The sequence below is a fragment of the Phasianus colchicus genome, chromosome 1, assembly GCF_987193195.1.
Source record: "Phasianus colchicus chromosome 1, bPhaCol1.hap1.1, whole genome shotgun sequence".
NCBI lineage: Eukaryota > Metazoa > Chordata > Aves > Galliformes > Phasianidae > Phasianus > Phasianus colchicus.
Genome location: NC_143436.1, coordinates 78,628,553 through 78,643,015, shown reverse-complemented (window position 1 = coordinate 78,643,015; position 14,463 = coordinate 78,628,553). Strand labels below are relative to the sequence as shown.

The 14,463-nt window shown below is 61.2% G+C and overlaps 2 long non-coding RNA genes across 4 annotated transcripts; both read left to right on the top strand.

Moving 5' to 3' along the window:
- The first annotated feature begins 912 nt into the window (after positions 1-912).
- Positions 913-3,090, top strand: LOC149919762 (uncharacterized). 2 transcript variants are annotated; one of them, XR_016470260.1, is made up of 4 exons: positions 913-1,213; positions 1,886-1,958; positions 2,097-2,154; positions 2,975-3,090. It is a non-coding gene; the product is annotated as an uncharacterized LOC149919762 (long non-coding RNA). The 2 variants fall into 2 exon arrangements; XR_016470263.1 differs by lacking the exon at positions 913-1,213 and adding an exon at positions 1,381-1,775.
- A 7,435-nt stretch (positions 3,091-10,525) lies between these two features.
- On the top strand, positions 10,526-12,837 carry LOC149919761 (uncharacterized). Of its 2 annotated transcripts, none has more exons than XR_016470243.1 (4): positions 10,526-10,826; positions 11,499-11,571; positions 11,710-11,767; positions 12,588-12,837. It is a non-coding gene; the product is annotated as an uncharacterized LOC149919761 (long non-coding RNA). The 2 variants fall into 2 exon arrangements; XR_016470244.1 differs by lacking the exon at positions 10,526-10,826 and adding an exon at positions 10,994-11,388.
- Positions 12,838-14,463: the final 1,626 nt, after the last annotated feature.

The following is a 14,463-nucleotide window of genomic DNA, read 5'->3' as shown; positions in this document are numbered from 1 at the left end:
CCCCACCTGGCAGCGCGGCGTCGGGTCGGCTCCGGGTGCGGCACGCCGGCTGCTGAGCGGCGTCACGGCAAGCAAGCCGGTAGCAACGGCACGCGTTCTAACGGGCTGCCTACCGCCAGCCGCACATCGCCCGCCCCAGCCGCGCGCCGCCGCGGCAACGGCTTCCCCCCTCCTCCTCGCGGCTCCTCCACGGCCTCCCCCCCGCTCGGCGGCGGCGGTGATGGAGGCGGCGGCCGCGGCCGGGGCTGCCCGAGGGAAATCAGCGGGGAGGTGCGGGCCGGGCCGGGGCGGAGCGCAGCGCAGCGGGGATGTGCGGGGCGGCGGCCGTCGGTACCTCCCGGGGCTCCGCCCGAAGCGCCGATCCGTGCTGCGCCCTTCCAAGCGGCGTCCGGGGCCCCGGCCTGCGGGCACGGCACCGCGATCCCCGGCTGCGGCCAGTTTTGTCCTCCCGTCATGGTGGTTTAGCAATAAAGCAACTTTGATGGTGACTACTGAAATAGCGTAATTATTCCCTTCGGGCTAACTCCAGAAGGACTCTCTGTGGGGTTGGGGCTGGACGTGGCAGTGTGAGACGTCTTTCCCAGCCGTGATGATTTTGTGATTCTACCATTCCTTTTCAAGTGCAGATTCACTCTTTGAAATTCCGAACTGTACCACAGCAGCTACAGGAAAGCTACTCTGTTCAAGGCTGCTCTTCAAGGATGCCTTTCTGAGAGCACTAGAGCTCTCAGGATCCTTGTATTTCTCACGTCCCTGAACCCTGCATCCCTAAACCACTAGGTGGCAACTGGGAGAATAAATCCCTCCGCCACCCCACTCCATCCCCCCCCCCTCCCCACTGTAAGGGCAGAGCAAGTGATGCAGTGTGTACTTGCATTTGGACTGGCCTTGAAATACTGAACACACCTTCAGCTTTGTCCACTTGCGTCAGCTGTTACTAGCAGCCAGCAGCCAGCGCCAGGATCATTTGTGAGAAAATGTCCCAGCAAAAGTCCTTCCTTGGGCGGCAGGCAAATGCCAATGCTATGAAAGCGACAGCTACCGCACAGCAAACCTCCAGCTATCTGTGTCTTCGTGATGGCATCGGAGACTCACAGTCATCCCATGACCTCACAGTGGGCTGAGTGCCTACCCATAGCCAGCGAGCCCAGCCCGCATGGAGTTCATGGTGTAATTATTCCTTTCGAGCCAACTCCAGAAGGACTCTTTGTCGGTACTTTGTGAGAGTGTGCTTTGCTGCACCAGGAGTTGGGTTGGTGCTGGAAGTGGGGATCTGAGAGGCCTTTTCCAACCGTAGTGATTCTGGGATTCTGTGACCCTCTGCCCTGCACCCCACGCCCCTCAGCCCTCCCTGCTGCCAGATCGTGTACGGTGCGGAGACGTTCGTGGTCAGCTGGTCTTGCAGTGGGACATCCCAGGGCCCCAGTGCCTCTTCAAGCCCACTGGGGGATGCTGGGAGTCACTGGAGGGCGCGGGGCTCTCCTAGCTTGGTTGGGTTTGTTGCCTGCAGGAGCAGGAGGCTGCTGCGGGCTCCCCGTCTTCTGTTTTGGTCTCGGTCTGCCGTGCCTGCTCCCTTAGCCTTACCTTTGGGGGCTGGTGTGAGCCTGGGATTGCTGCCTTTCTTTTTTTGGGTCTGCTCAGCTCCACGATGCCAGGCAACGCCCTGGGCTGCCTTCAGCCTCTGGCAGAGGGAGCTGTGGGTGCTGCAGACCCCTGCTTGAGGTGACGAGGTGAGCAGGATGGGGCCGTGCCTCCCCAGCCCGGAGTTGCTGGGGGTAAGGAGCAAGGCAATGGGATGCTGCAACAAAAGCAATGCGTCTTTGCAATGCTTGCTTTGAAGCTTGTTTTGCATCATTTTCCCTTTCTTGCCTGTCTCCTGGGGCAGGTTGAGGGAGGGCTGCAGCCAGGATCGGCCCAAAGCCGTGAGCGGTTCTGGCACCAAGGAGAGCGTGGAGGCGGTGAGTGCTGGGAGTGCTGGGGTGCGAGGCCCCCCCACGGGGTGGGGGCTGCCTGTCCCCTTACACCTTGGTGCAAGGGCTGCCAGCCCAGCATCCCTCTGCTCACACAGGTGGCTCACAGAGTTCTTCATTCCGCAGGTCTGAGGCTGCAGTGAGGAGTGGAATGCAGCAAAGCCTTTCCCAGCTCTGCAGTGAGGTGAGTCCTGTCCGTGCATCACCAGCCTCTGGAGCCCTTTGGATGGGCTTTGTGGCTGAGGCTGGGTGCTAGATAGAGGACAAAAGCACTTCCCGCATCCCTGGTACTGTGAGTGGGGTGACGGGGTGCCCAGTGCCACATTCCCCCCCCGAAGTTGGGCCCCCAACCTGCAGCTTTATTCTTGTCTTCCAGAGCTGAAGGCACACACCCACTGCTCTCCAGGAAAATGGAGCAGCTGCGATGGGAACGGAGGGGTACGGGGAGCAGTGGTGCAGGGGTGCTGGGGTGCCAGCAGCACCTCCTTCCTAACAGGAGTTGGGATCCTGGTGCTGCTTCCTGCTGTGGGGCACCTCCCCGCTCCCGCGAGGGTAGGGGCTGCCTGGGGACACGGCATCCTGGGGGCAGCTGCATCTTGCCTGCCCTCCTCCAGCGGCAGTGAAGGTGTAGTGATGCAGCTGGGAGCTGCTGGAGGTTGTGAGCAAGAAATGGCAGAAGCTGCCCAACAGTGTGAAGTTCTGTGTTCTGCTAAGCGCACTGCCGATGCTCCCTGACACGTGGTGGAACCATGTGGTGCCACAATTCCAGCTCTCTGTTCCCTGGGAACCGCGCTCAACTCTTGAGACCCTGCTTGACCCCCAGCTCCTGGCTGAGGCAAAGCCCTCCCAGACTGCTGCTGCTTGGCTGGCGGCTGCACGTAGGGTGTGCTTGAAATCTCGCGCAGGTGGGGGGAGACCTGCAGTGCCCTCCCCAATCCAGCCTGATTTCCGGGGTGCAAAGAAGAGCAGTACAACAATGGTGAGCAAAACTTTTTATTTTCCAGGTATTCCTGCAGATATGCTGGCAGATACGGGCTCGCCTTATCTGCAGACATGTCCGTCAACAGGAGAAGAAGTAGGGAGGACGATGAAAATGGCAGACCATAACGTGTGGAGCATCTTGTTGAGGAAAGAAAAGCATGGGGGAAGAGAGGTGCCCTCCGCCTGAGGAGGGGACCCCGTGCGTGGCGCTGAGATGGGGCTTAGCCCTCGAGTTTTCGAGGGTTCCCCTTGCGTGCGGGTGGAGCTGGGGTGCCCTCCATATGAGGAGGGGACCCCGTGCTTGCAGTGAGATGGGGCTTAGCCCTCGAGTTTTCAAGGGTCCCACTTGCGTGCGGGTGGAGCTGGGGTGCCCTCCATATGAGGAGGGGACCCCGTGCTTGCAGTGAGAAGGGGCTTAGCCCTCGAGTTTTCGAGGGTTCCCCTTGCGTGCGGGTGGAGCTGGGGTGCCCTCCATATGAGGAGGGGACCCCGTGCGTGGCGCTGAGATGGGGCTTAGCCCTCGAGTTTTCAAGGGTTCCCCTTGCGTGCGGGTGGAGCTGGGGTGCCCTCCATATGAGGAGGGGACCCCGTGCTGGCGGTGACATCGGGCTTAGCCCTCGAGTTTTCGAGGGTCCCCCTTGCGTGCGGGTGGAGCTGGGGTGCCCTCCATATGAGGAGGGGACCCCGTGCATGTCGCTGAGATGGGGTTTAGCCCTCGAGTTTTCGAGGGTCCCCCTTGTGTGCTGGTGGAGCTGGGGTGCCCTCCATATGAGGAGGGGACCCCGTGCGTGGCGCTGAGATGAGGCTTAGCCCTCGAGTTTTCGAGGGTTCCCCTTGAGTGCGGGTGGAGCTGGGGTGCCCTCTGCCTGAGGAGGGGACCCCGTGCGTGGCGGTGAGATGGGGATTAGCCCTCGAGTTTTCGAAGGTTCCCCTTGCGTGCGGGTGGAGCTGGGGTGCCCTCCGCCTCAGGATGGGACCCCGTGCGTGGTGCTGAGATGGGGCTTAGCCCTCGAGTTTTTGAGGGTTCCCCTTGCGTGTGGGTGGAGCTGGGGTGCCCTCTGCCTGAGGAGGGGACCCCGTGCATGTCGCTGAGATGGGGCTTAGCCCTCGAGTTTTCGAGGGTTCCCCTTGCGTGCGGGTGGAGCTGGGGTGCCCTCCATATGAGGAGGGGACCCCGTGCTTGCAGTGAGATGGGGCTTAGCCCTCGAGTTTTCGAGGGTTCCCCTTGCGTGCGGTTGGAGCTGGGGTGCCCTCCGCCGTAGGAGGGGACCCCGTGCTTGCAGTGAGATGGGGCTTATCCCTCGAGTTTTTGAGGGTTCCCCTTGCGTGAGGGTGGAGCTGGGGTGCCCTCCATATGAGGAGGGGATCCCGTGCATGTCGCTGAGATGGGGCTTATCCCTCGAGTTTTCGAGGGTTCCCCTTGCGTGCGGGTGGAGCTGGGGTGCCCTCCGCCTGAGGAGGGGACCCCGTGCTTGCAGTGAGATGGGGCTTAGCCCTCGAGTTTTCGAGGGTTCCCCTTGCGTGCGGTTGGAGCTGGGGTGCCCTCCGCCGTAGGAGGGGACCCCGTGCGTGGCTGTGAGATGGGGCTTAGCCCTCGAGTTTTCGAAGGTTCCCCTTGCGTGCGGGTGCTGCTGGGATGCCCTCCGCCTCAGGAGGGGACCCCGTGCATGCAGTGAGATGGGGCTTAGCCCTCGAGTTTTCGAGTGTTCCCCTTGTGTGTGGGTGCTGCTGGGGTGCCCTCAATATGTGGAGGGGACCCCGTGCGTGGCGGTGAGATGGGGATTGGCCCTCGAGTTTTCGAAGGTTCCCCTTGCGTGCGGGTGGAGCTGGGGTGCCCTCCGCCTCAGGATGGGACCCCTTGCGTGGTGCTGAGATGGGGCTTAGCCTTCGAGTTTTTGAGGGTTCCCCTTGCGTGCGGGTGGAGCTGGGGTGCCCTCCATATGAGGAGGGGACCCCGTGCATGTCGCTGAGATGGGGCTTAGCCGTCGAGTTTTCGAAGGTTCCCCTTGCGTGCGGGTGGAGCTGGGGTGCCCTCCATATGAGGAGGGGACCCCGTGCTGGCGCTGAGATGGGGCTTAGCCCTCGAGTTTTCAAGGGTCCACCTTGCGTGCGGGTGGAGCTGGGGTGCCCTCCATATGAGGAGGGGACCCCGTGCTTGCAGTGAGATGGGGCTTAGCCCTCGAGTTTTCGAGGGTTCCCCTTGCGTGCGGGTGGAGCTGGGGTGCCCTCTGCCTGAGGAGGGGACCCCGTGCTGGCGGTGAGATGGGGCTTATCCCTCGAGTTTTCGAAGGTTCCCCTTGTGTGCGGGTGGAGATGGGGTGCCCTCCGCCTGAGGAGGGGACCCCGTGCTTGCAGTGAGATGGGGCTTAGCCCTCGAGTTTTTGAGGGTCCCCCTTGCGTGCGGGTGGAGCTGGGGTGCCCTCCATATGAGGAGGGGACCCCGTGCTTGCAGTGAGATGGGGCTTAGCCCTCGAGTTTTCGAAGGTTCCCCTTGCGTGCGGGTGGAGCTGGGGTGCCCTCCATATGAGGAGGGGACCCCGTGCTTGCAGTGAGATGGGGCCTAGCCCTCGAGTTTTCGAGGGTTCCCTTTGCGTGCGGGTGGAGCTGGGGTGCCCTCTGCCTGAGGAGGGGACCCCGTGCGTGGCGCTGAGATGGGGCTTAGCCCTCGAGTTTTCGAGGGTTCCCCTTGCGTGCGGGTGGAGCTGGGGTGCCCTCCATATGAGGAGGGGACCCCGTGCGTGGCGGTGAGATGGGGATTAGCCCTCGAGTTTTTGAGGGTTCCCCTTGTGTGCGGGTGGAGCTGGAGTGCCCTCCATATGAGGAGGGGACCCCGTGCTGGCGGTGAGATGGGGCTTAGCCCTCGAGTTTTCGAAGGTTCCCCTTGCGTGCGGGTGGAGCTGGGGTGCCCTCCGCCTGAGGAGGGGACCCCGTGTGTGGCTGTGAGATGGGGCTTAGCCCTCGAGTTTTCGAGGGTTCCCCTTGCGTGCGGGTGGAGCTGGGGTGCCCTCCATATCAGGAGGGGACCCCGTGCGTGGCGCTGAGATGGGGCTTAGCCGTCGAGTTTTCGAGGGTTCCCCTTGCGTGCGGGTGGAGCTGCGGTGCCCTCCATATCAGGAGGGGACCCGGTACGTGGCGCTGAGATGGGGCTTAGCCCTCGAGTTCTCGAGGGTTCCCCTTGTGTGTGGGTGCTGCTGGGGTGCCCTCCATATGAGGACAGGACCCCGTGCGTGGCGGTGAGATGGGTCTTATCCCTCGAGTTTTCGAGGGTTCCCCTTGCGTGCTTGTGGAGTTGGGGTGCCCTCCGCCTGAGAAGGGGACCCCATGCTGGCGCTTAGATGGGGCTTATCCCTCGAGTTTTCGAGGGTTCCCCTTGTGTGTGGGTGGAGCTGGGGTGCCCTCCATATGAGGAGGGGACCCCGTGCTTGCAGTGAGATGGGGCTTAGCCCTCGAGTTTTCGAGGGTTCCCCTTGCGTGCGGTTGGAGCTGGGGTGCCCTCCGCCATAGGAGGGGACCCCGTGCTTGCAGTGAGATGAGGCTTATCCCTCGAGTTTTCGAGGGTTCCCCTTGCGTGCGGGTGGAGCTGGGGTGCCCTCCGCCTGAGGAGGGGACCCCGTGCTTGCAGTGAGATGGGGCTTAGCCCTCGAGTTTTCGAGGGTTCCCCTTGCGTGCGGTTGGAGCTGGGGTGCCCTCCGCCGTAGGAGGGGACCCCGTGCGTGGCTGTGAGATGGGGCTTAGCCCTCGAGTTTTCGAAGGTTCCCCTTGCGTGCGGGTGCTGCTGGGATGCCCTCCGCCTGAGGAGGGGACCCCGTGCTTGCAGTGAGATGGGGCTTAGCCCTCGAGTTTTCGAGTGTTCCCCTTGTGTGTGGGTGCTGCTGGGGTGCACTCAATATGTGGAGGGGACCCCGTGCGTGGCGGTGAGACGGGGATTGGCCCTCGAGTTTTCGAAGGTTCCCCTTGCGTGCGGGTGGAGCTGGGGTGCCCTCCGCCTCAGGATGGGACCCCGTGCGTGGTGCTGAGATGGGGCTTAGCCTTCGAGTTTTTGAGGGTTCCCCTTGCGTGCGGGTGGAGCTGGGGTGCCCTCCATTTGAGGAGGGGACCCCGTGCATGTCGCTGAGATGGGGCTTAGCCGTCGAGTTTTCGAAGGTTCCCCTTGTGTGCGGGTGGAGCTGGGGTGCCCTCCATATGAGGAGGGGACCCCGTGCTGGCGCTGAGATGGGGCTTAGCCCTCGAGTTTTCAAGGGTTCCCCTTGCGTGCGGGTAGAGCTGGGGTGCCCTCCATATGAGGAGGGGACCCCGTGCTTGCAGTGAGATGGGGCTTAGCCCTCGAGTTTTCGAGGGTTCCCCTTGCGTGCGGGTGGAGCTGGGGTGCCCTCTGCCTGAGGAGGGGACCCCGTGCTGGCGGTGAGATGGGGCTTATCCCTCGAGTTTTCGAAGGTTCCCCTTGTGTGCGGGTGGAGATGGGGTGCCCTCCGCCTGAGGAGGGGACCCCGTGCTTGCAGTGAGATGGGGCTTAGCCCTCGAGTTTTCGAGGGTCCCCCTTGCGTGCGGGTGGAGCTGGGGTGCCCTCCATATGAGGAGGGGACCCCGTGCTTGCAGTGAGATGGGGCTTAGCCCTCGAGTTTTTGAAGGTTCCCCTTGCGTGCGGGTGGAGCTGGGTTGCCCTCCATATGAGGAGGGGACCCCGTGCTTGCAGTGAGATGGGGCCTAGCCCTCGAGTTTTCGAGGGTTCCCCTTGCGTGCGGGTGGAGCTGGGGTGCCCTCTGCCTGAGGAGGGGACCCCGTGCGTGGCGCTGAGATGGGGCTTAGCCCTCGAGTTTTCGAGGGTTCCCCTTGCGTGCGGGTGGAGCTGGGGTGCCCTCCATATGAGGAGGGGACCCCGTGCGTGGCGGTGAGATGGGGATTAGCCCTCGAGTTTTCGAGGGTTCCCCTTGCGTGCGGGTGGAGCTGGGGTGCCCTCCATATCAGGAGGGGACCCCGTGCGTGGCGCTGAGATGGGGCTTAGCCGTCGAGTTTTCGAGGGTTCCCCTTGCGTGCGGGTGGAGCTGCGGTGCCCTCCATATCAGGAGGGGACCCGGTACGTGGCGCTGAGATGGCGCTTAGCCCTCGAGTTTTCGAGGGTTCCCCTTGTGTGTGGGTGCTGCTGGGGTGCCCTCCATATGAGGACAGGACCCCGTGCGTGGCGGTGAGATGGGGCTTATCCCTCGAGTTTTCGAGGGTTCCCCTTGCGTGCTTGTGGAGTTGGGGTGCACTCCGCCTGAGAAGGGGACCCCATGCTGGCGCTTAGATGGGGCTTATCCCTCGAGTTTTCGAGGGTTCCCCTTGTGTGTGGGTGCTGCTGGGGTGCCCTCCATATGAGGAGGGGACCCCGTGCTTGCAGTGAGATGAGGCTTAGCCCTCGAGTTTTCGAGGGTTCCCCTTGTGTGCGGGTGGAGCTGGGGTGCCCTCCGCCTCAGGATGGGACCCCGTGCCTGGTGCTGAGATGGGGCTTAGCCCTCGAGTTTTTGAGGGTTCCCCTTGCGTGTTGGTGGAGCTGGGGTGCCCTCTGCCTGAGGAGGGGACCCCGTGCATGTCGCTGAGATGGGGCTTAGCCCTCGAGTTTTCGAGGGTTCCCCTTGCGTGCGGGTGGAGATGGGGTGCCCTCCATATGAGGAGGGGACCCCGTGCGTGGCGCTGAGATGGGGCTTAGCCCTCGAGTTTTCAAGGGTTCCCCTTGCGTGCGGGTGGAGCTGGGGTGCCCTCCATATGAGGAGGGGACCCCGTGCGTGGCGCTGAGATGGGGCTTAGCCCTCGAGTTTTCGAGGGTTCCCCTTGTGTGTGGGTGGAGCTGGGGTGCCCTCCATATGAGGATGTGACCCTGTGCGTGGTGCTGAGATGGGGCTTAGCCCTCGAGTTTTCGAGGGATCCCCTTGCGTGCGGGTGGAGCTGGGGTGCCCTCCGCCTGAGGAGGGGACCCCGTGCGTGGGGCATGAGCCCCTATTGAAGGGGTCTCTGCCCTGACTGGGTGACTGTCTGTACCTGCTGCTTGCTGCTCTTTCCTCTGCTGTGTGTGCTCTGTAGCTGCGTTGGTCTTGCTGCTGTTTGGGCTCTGGCTCTGCTAGCGTCTTCATGCCCAGCTGCTGCCTGAGGGCCATGTACAGGTATCCGAGGCTGAGCTTCTGCCTGGCCTTGCGCTTTGTCTGTAACATCTCTTGTTTCACAAGCTCCCTCTCTTCAGCTTTCTTCTATCTAGGTAAAAGGAAATACAAGCGCAAATTATTTACTCGCAACATCTGTCTTCTGCGGTTCTGCATCTTTCTTTCTGGCCGCCCCCTCCCATATTTCGTTTCTATCACATGTCCCTTACTCTCTTGCCAGTACTGACAAACTTATGATTTGACCACACTTACTTTTACAGTAAGCTGTAGGTTTGCAGAAGCTTGCACAGCTTTCCATGAAAAAGAGCGGTGACACAGCTCATGAGGAAGAAGCCGGGACGGAGATTAGCTTCGGGATCCCTGAGCCGAGCCCCAGCACCGCCTCCTCTCTCGCTCAACGGGCGAAGCAGACGGGCAGCGAGCAAAGCTGCCGATCGCCTTCACGCCGGAGGCGGTGGCGGCACTCGGGAGGATGGCAGAGCCCGGGCCCACTCGGCTCGAAGCGCTTCCCGCCCGCCCGGCCCGTCTCCCCACCTGGCAGCGCGGCGTCGGGTCGGCTCCGGGTGCGGCACGCCGGCTGCTGAGCGGCGTCACGGCAAGCAAGCCGGTAGCAACGGCACGCGTTCTAACGGGCTGCCTACCGCCAGCCGCACATCGCCCGCCCCAGCCGCGCGCCGCCGCGGCAACGGCTTCCCCCCTCCTCCTCGCGGCTCCTCCACGGCCTCCCCCCCGCTCGGCGGCGGCGGTGATGGAGGCGGCGGCCGCGGCCGGGGCTGCCCGAGGGAAATCAGCGGGGAGGTGCGGGCCGGGCCGGGGCGGAGCGCAGCGCAGCGGGGATGTGCGGGGCGGCGGCCGTCGGTACCTCCCGGGGCTCCGCCCGAAGCGCCGATCCGTGCTGCGCCCTTCCAAGCGGCGTCCGGGGCCCCGGCCTGCGGGCACGGCACCGCGATCCCCGGCTGCGGCCAGTTTTGTCCTCCCGTCATGGTGGTTTAGCAATAAAGCAACTTTGATGGTGACTACTGAAATAGCGTAATTATTCCCTTCGGGCTAACTCCAGAAGGACTCTCTGTGGGGTTGGGGCTGGACGTGGCAGTGTGAGACGTCTTTCCCAGCCGTGATGATTTTGTGATTCTACCATTCCTTTTCAAGTGCAGATTCACTCTTTGAAATTCCGAACTGTACCACAGCAGCTACAGGAAAGCTACTCTGTTCAAGGCTGCTCTTCAAGGATGCCTTTCTGAGAGCACTAGAGCTCTCAGGATCCTTGTATTTCTCACGTCCCTGAACCCTGCATCCCTAAACCACTAGGTGGCAACTGGGAGAATAAATCCCTCCGCCACCCCACTCCATCCCCCCCCCCTCCCCACTGTAAGGGCAGAGCAAGTGATGCAGTGTGTACTTGCATTTGGACTGGCCTTGAAATACTGAACACACCTTCAGCTTTGTCCACTTGCGTCAGCTGTTACTAGCAGCCAGCAGCCAGCGCCAGGATCATTTGTGAGAAAATGTCCCAGCAAAAGTCCTTCCTTGGGCGGCAGGCAAATGCCAATGCTATGAAAGCGACAGCTACCGCACAGCAAACCTCCAGCTATCTGTGTCTTCGTGATGGCATCGGAGACTCACAGTCATCCCATGACCTCACAGTGGGCTGAGTGCCTACCCATAGCCAGCGAGCCCAGCCCGCATGGAGTTCATGGTGTAATTATTCCTTTCGAGCCAACTCCAGAAGGACTCTTTGTCGGTACTTTGTGAGAGTGTGCTTTGCTGCACCAGGAGTTGGGTTGGTGCTGGAAGTGGGGATCTGAGAGGCCTTTTCCAACCGTAGTGATTCTGGGATTCTGTGACCCTCTGCCCTGCACCCCACGCCCCTCAGCCCTCCCTGCTGCCAGATCGTGTACGGTGCGGAGACGTTCGTGGTCAGCTGGTCTTGCAGTGGGACATCCCAGGGCCCCAGTGCCTCTTCAAGCCCACTGGGGGATGCTGGGAGTCACTGGAGGGCGCGGGGCTCTCCTAGCTTGGTTGGGTTTGTTGCCTGCAGGAGCAGGAGGCTGCTGCGGGCTCCCCGTCTTCTGTTTTGGTCTCGGTCTGCCGTGCCTGCTCCCTTAGCCTTACCTTTGGGGGCTGGTGTGAGCCTGGGATTGCTGCCTTTCTTTTTTTGGGTCTGCTCAGCTCCACGATGCCAGGCAACGCCCTGGGCTGCCTTCAGCCTCTGGCAGAGGGAGCTGTGGGTGCTGCAGACCCCTGCTTGAGGTGACGAGGTGAGCAGGATGGGGCCGTGCCTCCCCAGCCCGGAGTTGCTGGGGGTAAGGAGCAAGGCAATGGGATGCTGCAACAAAAGCAATGCGTCTTTGCAATGCTTGCTTTGAAGCTTGTTTTGCATCATTTTCCCTTTCTTGCCTGTCTCCTGGGGCAGGTTGAGGGAGGGCTGCAGCCAGGATCGGCCCAAAGCCGTGAGCGGTTCTGGCACCAAGGAGAGCGTGGAGGCGGTGAGTGCTGGGAGTGCTGGGGTGCGAGGCCCCCCCACGGGGTGGGGGCTGCCTGTCCCCTTACACCTTGGTGCAAGGGCTGCCAGCCCAGCATCCCTCTGCTCACACAGGTGGCTCACAGAGTTCTTCATTCCGCAGGTCTGAGGCTGCAGTGAGGAGTGGAATGCAGCAAAGCCTTTCCCAGCTCTGCAGTGAGGTGAGTCCTGTCCGTGCATCACCAGCCTCTGGAGCCCTTTGGATGGGCTTTGTGGCTGAGGCTGGGTGCTAGATAGAGGACAAAAGCACTTCCCGCATCCCTGGTACTGTGAGTGGGGTGACGGGGTGCCCAGTGCCACATTCCCCCCCCGAAGTTGGGCCCCCAACCTGCAGCTTTATTCTTGTCTTCCAGAGCTGAAGGCACACACCCACTGCTCTCCAGGAAAATGGAGCAGCTGCGATGGGAACGGAGGGGTACGGGGAGCAGTGGTGCAGGGGTGCTGGGGTGCCAGCAGCACCTCCTTCCTAACAGGAGTTGGGATCCTGGTGCTGCTTCCTGCTGTGGGGCACCTCCCCGCTCCCGCGAGGGTAGGGGCTGCCTGGGGACACGGCATCCTGGGGGCAGCTGCATCTTGCCTGCCCTCCTCCAGCGGCAGTGAAGGTGTAGTGATGCAGCTGGGAGCTGCTGGAGGTTGTGAGCAAGAAATGGCAGAAGCTGCCCAACAGTGTGAAGTTCTGTGTTCTGCTAAGCGCACTGCCGATGCTCCCTGACACGTGGTGGAACCATGTGGTGCCACAATTCCAGCTCTCTGTTCCCTGGGAACCGCGCTCAACTCTTGAGACCCTGCTTGACCCCCAGCTCCTGGCTGAGGCAAAGCCCTCCCAGAGTGCTGCTGCTTGGCTGGCGGCTGCACGTAGGGTGTGCTTGAAATCTCGCGCAGGTGGGGGGAGACCTGCAGTGCCCTCCCCAATCCAGCCTGATTTCCGGGGTGCAAAGAAGAGCAGTACAACAATGGTGAGCAAAACTTTTTATTTTCCAGGTATTCCTGCAGATATGCTGGCAGATACGGGCTCGCCTTATCTGCAGACATGTCCGTCAACAGGAGAAGAAGTAGGGAGGACGATGAAAATGGCAGACCATAACGTGTGGAGCATCCTGTTGAGGAAAGAAAAGCATGGGGGAAGAGAGGTGCCCTCCGCCTGAGGAGGGGACCCCGTGCGTGGCGCTGAGATGGGGCTTAGCCCTCGAGTTTTCGAGGGTTCCCCTTGCGTGCGGGTGGAGCTGGGGTGCTCTCCATATGAGGAGGGGACCCCGTGCTTGCAGTGAGAGGGAGGATGGCAGAGCCCGGGCCCACTCGGCTCGAATCGCTTCCCGCCCGCCCGGCCCGCTTCCTCACTTGGCAGCGCGGCGTCGGGTCGGCTCCGGGTCCGGTTTCTCGCCCTTCTGGCAGGAGGCGCCACAGGTCCGCTGTGTTCATTCCGGCATTGGGCACCGCGTCACCAACGCGGGCGGTGCCGCGGGAACGCGCTCTTGAGCGTCAGCGAGGAGCTCCGTGCCGAAATGGGACGGATGCTCCTACTGCGCGCTACGTTCTAAAGGCTGAAGGCCGCCGGGTTTTGCAAATACGGGAAGAGTTTCTCGCTGTGCGAAACGCCTTTTGCGCCTTTGAGCCGCCAGTGAACCCGTGCGTGTCCGCTCGGGTTGGGAGAAATGGATTTCCAAGATGGCTCTGTCGGAGCGTTTCGGTCATTCCAAGGGCGGTGACAAAGTTCCCCCCGTGGCGCTGCTCCGTAGCGACCGTAGCTGCTGTTCCGAAGCCACCGTGAGAGCTTGCCCTGTGAGGACGGGGTCACAGCGGTCCGCCGGCTTTCAGAATGAGGAGAGCCAGGGTCTGTGAGAGGAGGCTTTCCGGTGCTTCGTGCAGGCAATCTCTTGACGCAGTGTGCCGTGTTTCTGTGGGTTTTTGAACCTCGTGAATGAGCGGTGCTCTTCCTTCAACTGGGACTTTTTGTTTCCCGCTCCAGGAGACAAAGCACTACGAATCCGGCCCAGAAAAAGCTCCCAGCTTGCAGCTCAGCTGCAATCTTCCCGCCATGGACGGAAGACCAGTTCTGTCCTCCCGTGATCTTGGTTTAACAATAAAACAACTTGGATGATGACTATTTAAATGGCGTAATTATTCCTTTAGAGCTAACACCAGAAGGACTCTTCGTGGGTGCTTTTTGAGAGCGTGCTTTGCTATACCAGGAGGCTTTGATATGCAGGCTGAAGTTGACGGTGCAGCATGGTGTGTGTGCACTGAGGGCTGTGGGCACGGTGGACATGGGTTGGGGCTGGATATGGGAATGGGGGATGTCTTTCCTAGATGTACTGATTCTGTGATTCTACCATTCTTTTTGAAGTGTGGATTTACTCCTTGATATACCAAACTGTACCGCAGCAGCTATAGAGAGCATAGTAACGCTACTCGATTCAAGGCTACTCTTCAAGGATGCCTTTCTGAGAGCACAATAACTCTCCATCCCTCTGAATGAGAAAGCAAGGTGAGGAGGCAGGAAATCAGCATGGTTTAGTAAGGACCTGCTGGGCAAACCAAGGGCCAAGAAAAGTATATAAAGGCTTTGGCAACGGGCTTGGAGACAGGAGATCAGGAAAGCCAAGGCACAGACAGAACTGAACTTGGTGAGGGATGTTACAAACAATAAGAGGACAATCTATAGGTACATTGGCCAGGAGAGGCAGGCCAAAGCAAGTGTACCTCCTTTGGCAAATGTAAAAGGAGAGCTGGCTTCAACAGATGGGGAGAAGGCTGAGGTACTGAATGAGTTCTTTGCCTAGGTCTTCACTGGCAGCCAGGATTCTTGTATTTCTCACGTCCCTGAGCCCTGCATCCCTAAACATCTAGATAGGGATGA